Raw genomic sequence first — 7,537 nt, 5'->3', positions numbered from 1 at the left:
TAAAGATGCTGCTTGATTGTGGTATTCACTAGAATGCCTTCACCAGCAACCTAACTGCACCTCACAAACTATTGCTCTTAAAATTTTATCAGAAACCTACCCAGAAAACGTGAAAAAACATTTCTTAATTACCTTTTCATTGTAGTAGGAATCAAAAGAAAAATAGTTTTTGGTAACCCGACAATAACTCCAGACCGGGCGATATCTTCTTACCTGTATGGAGTGCCGGTCAACCAGCAGCTTTAGACGTTACCGTCACTTCTCCCTTGCAGTCAAGCCTCATTTTAAATGCGTCGGAGAAGAGTGGTTTCGCACTGTCAGCTGCTGAGGACAGGAAGTACGAACAGTACGCCCAGAATTGTAGTGAAGTCGGAATTCAATTCATTCCTCTGGCTTTCGAAACGTTTGGAGGATTTTCAGAGACAGTTCGTAAGACCCTCAAACGAATCGCTACTCTGGCTGATAACAGAAATTTGCAGCCGGCGGGGTTGTCGTTAGCCTTCAGTAGGTTATCTCAATCAGTCTCTGTTACAGCAATTCGGGGGTCTGCAATCATGCTCCTTGCGAGGGATGCGAGATTATAGACACATATGAAACGGGAGCAGATCTTTGAATCCCTTTTGCAGAAGTTAGAAGGCGAGTCAGCTTTGAATAGTGTGTCATCCATGAGCGGGGACAATCTTTAGTGATAAGTTTTTTGACTCACCCAATGAGCGGGGAGCCAAAATTTAGTGAATTTTCATACTAGTCGTACAGCAGTGGCGGGTGAAATGTGATTGCCCAGAACAGGAAGTTTTACCTCAAACAATTTTTCCAAGAAGGAAACTAGTGTGATTGCATTGGTGATTGAATGAGTCGAACTGATAACATTGATCGTTTATGAACCAAGATTTTCTAATTGTAAATTACGTATCTGCAAAAAAAAAAAAATTTGATTAGTTATTTGTTATTTCATTATATTTAGGCTTGGGCTCATAAGCTCAATGTCTGATCATTACATGTTTCATTTACAAGAGACAACTATTCCTTTGAGGAAACTAGAATACCTATGGTTTGTTTGTAACTTACCGCCATTTTTGGCTGGCAACCCACGTTCATTCACTTGACTCAAAAAGATAGCAGGCCTTCATTTATGCCAAAACTTAGCTCTCTACCCCTAGAAGCCGCCTAATTTTTTGTCACTCACATCCCATTGCTCCTGCGCAAAAAATCATTATTTGGGTATCTTTTGTAATGCAATTTCAAAATAGTATATGACAGCCTCATAAGATGCATTACTGCAATTCAAAATTTTTGAAATTGAAAAACCAAGAGAAGGGGGGAATAGCTCCGTGTAAAGCTATCGCAAGTTGTTTATCTTATGATGAAAAAGGAAAAAGGGAGTCCTAGGTTTTTTTTGTCAGTTACCGTCATTTTGCTCTATGCTCAGACTGCATGCTCATAACCTTGAGCGTTCATTCAACCCAAACAACTCATCAGGTCAACAATTTATTCTAACACTGGTTTTTATCCTAGAAGCAGCCTATAATCTTCTGTTGTTGATACAAGACTTGTGCACAGAAATATTTTCATCTACGTGTCATATGTAATGTTCTTACGACAAACATATTTTCGCTTTAAAATGATAGGCTGCATAAAAATTGTTACTAGCTTTCCATTTAAAACTTCGTGCAGTGTTGAACATCACGCAGCTTTTGGAACACAATGATATTCACTTCCATGTTTTACACTGGATTGTCAACGTTTAACCCGATTTATCTCTCGTCATGATATGATCTCTCGTCATGATCGTATACGAGACAAAAATGTATCAGCTTGCTGGAGAGCTCTTTTGTCTACCATCTGTGAACAGAAAAGTTTACTACCCGACAATAACACCAGACCAGGCGATATTTTCTTACCTGTATGGAATGCCGGTCAACCAGCAGCTTTAGACGTTACCGTCACTTCTCCCTTGAATACAAGCTTCATTACAAATGCTTCGGAGAAGTGTGGTTTCGCACTCTCAGCTGCTGAGGACACAGAGTACGAACAGTACGCCCAGAAAAGTAGTGAAGTCGGAATTTAATTCATTCCTCTGGCTTTCGAAACGTTTGGAGGATTTTCAGAGAAAGTTCGTAAGACCCTCAAACGAATCTCTGATCTGGCTGATAACAAGTTTGCAGCCGGCAGGGTTGTCTCGGTAGCTTTCCGTAGTGGGTTCAACTCTCTCTCAACAATGTTTTTGTTTTTACTATTTCCTTAAAGGTCAACATCTAAGCTATAGCCCTGCTCTGGTGTTCCCTTGATAAGATTTTGGTTGTACTCCTTAGTAACTTATCAAGCAACGCTCTACAAAAATTGCCAAACAAGAGAATTTGTTAAAATCGCAATTACGAACTAATTCAGCTAAGCTTTTTAACGAAATGTTTGTTACGACTTCCAATGAACAATAAAACGACATGAACCCTTTCTTCATACTCTGCTGACTTCTATCGACCATTCAAGAACAGTGTAAGCAATATTATTTAAAATACAATCCTTCAATGGAACGTACATCTCATTGCATTATTCCGAAGTGCAATGAGAGTTCTTCCAATTGAACGTAACTACAATGTAAAATGTCTTTAAAAGTTCCTTTAAATCATCGTTTTTGTTTTTTCTGAGTGTTCCTTCATTCTAAGTGAACCAACAAAAATATTTTTCCAATTTAAAATGAAGAATAAATTTGCGTTTACAATTACTCATCATGGATAATTACAGGCAAATTTCAAAAATAATTGGTCGGAAAGGAATCCTGGAGAATCAAAGCTTCTCCGGAGTTTTTCCTTTAATTATCTATTTTTAAACCCATAAGTAATCTTTTCTTTTTAGGTCGATAGTTACTTTAAAATCCTACAGCCCAATGATTGTTGTATTTTTCGATTAAACAGTATAAAGACAAAGTGAAATACTTCTTATCAAAAAACCCTAATATACTCGTTTTCAGGACCTTGTTTGTTTAAAAACTTGATATATCAGAAGTCAAAGTAATACCTTTTTTTCAGGGAATATTGTTCGCTAACAAAACAAAACGGAATTTTTATGATTTTGCTAACTACGGAAAAACATTGCGTTTTCTTGTCTATACCATGGTCCATTCTTTTATCTACTGCCTTCATAATTTTGATTTTGTAAAAACATACCAAGAAAAAATTCCAAAATCTATGAACAGTTAGTAGCAACAACGATTGATAGCTTCATTTTTTCTCCGTTTTTTTTAAAAAGTCCTTTATACTTTTCAAGTTTTTTTGGAAAAAATGCTGAAATTCATCGTGTTGAAATCTTAAAAAACATTTCATTACATTTAGAAAATAAACAGTAGCCTATTGTCGATCAGTAGAGGAGGTTCCTCGGCTCTTGAGGCTGGAGAAACCTAAAAATAGACAAAATTGCTGGGCGCTACCTGTTTATCCCGTTTTGAGGACGAAAAGTCAAAATCGCCTAAAAAAGAAGACCGAAAGAACTAATATAATTGCTACAAACTTCGGTTGAGAGCAATTAAACATAAATGACTAACGTCGGGCGAATCGTTCTCAAACGACCGGCGAGCGGTTAGCTTCATCAGCAGCTAGCTACAGTAGCGAGGCTAGCTTTAGCTCAATTGAAGGGGCTTGAAGTGAAGGTAATAGATGATATCACGCAGCTGATGCGAAGACAGCAGCTGGTGTGCGGCATCAACGAAAGTGTTTGGGAAAGAGAGAGAGAGAGAGAGAGAGAGAGAAAGAGATAATGTGCGAGAAATAAAATGTGAACGAGAAAGAGAAGGAAAGAAAACCAAACAAGAGAGAGCGCGAGGAAAATTTTCCATGAGATTCGAATCTGCAACTTCTAGTTATCTAGCCTTGTTAATAATTGAACCAGATAGAAAATAAGTGCAAAATTCAAATGTTCCCGTATTTCGCAGTGAAAAGCGTTCAACCATTTTTTGTCTCTGGAGTGCAAAGTTTTGTTGGCGAAAAATGATCGTTAACTCATAAAAGAACAAATATATTTAAAAATTTTTAATACAGTTGCAAATTTTAATAAAACCTTGCTGAAATTAGTGATATTAGAGTCTTCAGAACCATTTATTGTCTCGCGAGACTATCCAATATCCCTATATCAAAAACCTTTAAAAAGTGCTAAAATTTGTGATATTAAGAAGTTGAAAAATAATCCACGACCAAAAACAACTTTTTCAGTAACTTATTATCAAACCCTTAAGGAGGTTTTCTGACCCCTGAGGTTGATAATCCTGATTAATGACAAATGTCAAAATAAATGTAAAAAGTTGCAAGATTTGTCAAAAAAGCTAAAAATTTTAATGTTAAAATGTTGAAATTCGATTAAACTAGAAATTGTGCATAATCTATTATCAAACCCTAGAGACGGTTCCTTCGCTCTTGAGCCCGGAGAAACCTAAAAACTGACAAAAAATTCCAAAAAATTTTCAAATGCAAGTTTTAGAAAGGAAAATGCTTAAACTTGTGATATCAAAAAATTGAAAACTGCCAGAAAATTTTCATTGCCAGAAAAATTTTTTAGTAACTTATTATCAAACTTTTAAGGAGTTTTTCTGGCCCCCACGCCCCTAAGTCTGGAAAAGATTGAATAGTGACAATAAATGTCAGGAAAATTGAAAAAAATTTGCAAGTTTGTAAAAAAAGGTAAAATTAGTGTTATCATGTTGAAAACCATTCCAATACCACTAGAAACTATGCAGTATTCTATTATCAAACCCTAGAGGAGGTTCCTTGTCACTTAGGTCTGAACCTAAAAAGATGACAAACATTTTCAAAAAGGCTGAAAAAAATTTTGAAAATTAGTTAAAATTAGCGTGTTTTTGTTTGGATTACCAAAACATATCAATCTTAAAATGGTCATAAAAATTACCTATGTCTTGCAAAAGACCGTTATCAACTTCAACCAGCCTCAAATTAGGATGGTCCAACAAAAATTTTGAAAAATGACAAAAAAACACGGAAAATTGCAAACATTTTGGGCTCAAAAACACCTAAAAAGGAACGTTTAACCTTAAACTACGGCCTTCCCGGTAGCTTCATCACATTAAGCACTTGAAGGACTAGTATACGCTGCTAAGGACCTCTAATGAAACTTAAAGCCAGCTGGGCGCTAACTGTTTATCCCGTTTCTAAGGACGAAAAGTCAAATAGGTCAGACGAAAAATCGGCCAAGCGAAAAATCGCATTAAAAAAGACCAACAGGAGTAATATATTTGCTACAAATTTTGTTTGAGAGCAATTAATCACAAATTATTGAGACTTAGCAGTTCTAACAAATATGAAAACTCAATATTCTAATAATTGCAGCAAATTTCGCTGCAATTATTAGTGCTTTTGCAAATAGCTCTCAAACGACAAGCGGGGCAATTTAATTCAGAGCGGGATATAGCGTAAAGTACAATAATCGGACATTTGAGGTGTTCGCATCCCGTGTGGTGCTCGGAAACCTTAACCTCTACGCTATACAGGCGTTACTGTCTACACCTTCATCTTTCGGATCTATTCCCCGAATAGATCTGTTTTCTAGAAAAGCGCAACCGGACAAGCAAAATATGCATTATAAAAGACGTATCATCTCCGTTTGTGCCCCTTCCCTTTTAGGCAGCACGCATCATTACTAGTAAATTATAATGTTGAAATATGGCACGTGCGTCTGAGATTGCATATAATATGCGCCCAATAGGCAATAAGCAAACATTTTCAACTATTGGTTCAAACTTTGTTTGAATTCTGGTGACAACTGAGCTGTCAGCAAAAAGCTTATCCGATTTTTATCGATTAAGCTGCTCATGTAGCTCGAGCATACGCTGATAAATTTCCAGAACCTATCAAAGGATGAGCTTCCAGGTGAAACTTCTCGTTTTCGATCATGTTATGAACATTTTATGAAAGCTATGTTAATGATGGATTTTAACATTGTGCCAGAGCACATTCAGATCTGTACCGATCTACAATATAAATATAACCAAGTACGATAGGTTGAATTGCTCTCAAATGACAAGCGACGGGTCAATTTTGCTTTAGTTTAGCTGGAGGACGGGGTATAATGTCATTAAGTAGAATGCTGAGCGCGACGAAGTAACTTTCTAGACTCGTGTGGTAGAAACTAAATGCGGTTATTTAAAATGTTGGGCAACTTTTATGCGAAGAAGCTAAACATCTATTATTATGCGGAGCAGCCGCCAAGGTGACTAGTAATACAGCCGAAGTTAAAAGAGCGGATTGAAAGAGCCGAAAAAACTACCAAATTCTCAACCAATCATAACCGAGTATTTGAAAAGAAATTTTAATGTTTTATGGTAAAGAAACTGAACGCGAATTAATAAAACATAGCTGGCAGATTGCCAGAAAATAGCCGTAATAGCTTTGCAGATCTGCAATCTTAAAAAGATAGTGAGAGAAAGACGAAAGAAGAAACTTTTCATTAATGCTGAGATGTTATATTTTGATTATGAATCTGTATAACTTATAGCTGCCTCTATTAGCTGCTCTTAAATAACCTTCAATTAGAGTGACATACACTCATTTGACCTTATCTCTTTTAGTTAAAGAAAAGAAAAGTCGATTTCAGAGTGAGGAAGTCATTTTTAAGAGTGAGGTAAGTCACGTGTCACCAAAAATTTAATTACGCGAATGAACAAAAAACTCGCTCCACTAAGAGTGAAAAATGACGTCACACACGCAATTCAGCTGAAATTGCATGAACGACTGAACAAAAAGCAGATTTGAAGTGATTGTGACGTCATATGGTCGTAACAAAAATCTTGACTAAATAAAAACAGCAGGACAAGTCCTGGTCTACAATTCAAAGAATTTTCATTGACTAAACAAAAAACTAGACCTAGAACGGACTATGATTGAATTGGGAAAACCTTTTCTAAAAAAACAGCTCAAAAAATAGGGAAAAAACAGAAAATGTCAAAATGCCGCATGTGAATAAAAAATCACAAGCGAGAAATGGAAATTTGGTTCAACAAAAAAACTAGGCCTAGAATGAACTATGAAAGGACTGGGAAAATCATTTTAATAAAAATCTGATCCAAAAAATCGGTAGACATCAAAGTAAAATTGCCGCATGTGAACAAAAAACCACTAGCGAGAAAACGAATTTTTGTTCAAACACCGTTTTCTCACTCTACTTTAAAATTAGAGTGAAAAAATTTCACACCGCAAAACCAATAGTTTTTTCGCTCCACTTCCTGTTTCGGCGTGACCAAAATCACTACTCCAATTTGACTTCAAAAATCATGAAAATGTGTGAACAGATCTTAAAAGACAGTGCCGCAGTACAATTCAAATTGTTTGAATTGTAAAAAACCAAGAGACGGCCAACAATAGCCCCAGCTATCGCTGTGCGCCTATTAATAAATATCCTGAAATTATCGCGGGCCATTGTCATTCCTCAGTGGCTAATGGGACTTGATATGAAACTATCACAACCGAACATGAGACCAATTAACCCAATAAAGTAATTCTCTTGGTCATCAACTAACAATTTAGGGTAATTAAAGGCA

Source organism: Convolutriloba macropyga, chromosome 8 (genome assembly GCF_964194025.1).
Source record: "Convolutriloba macropyga chromosome 8, txConMacr16.3, whole genome shotgun sequence".
Lineage (NCBI taxonomy): Eukaryota > Metazoa > Xenacoelomorpha > Acoela > Convolutidae > Convolutriloba > Convolutriloba macropyga.
The sequence above is the reverse complement of the archived record's forward strand: the minus strand, read 5'-3'. Positions refer to the sequence as shown.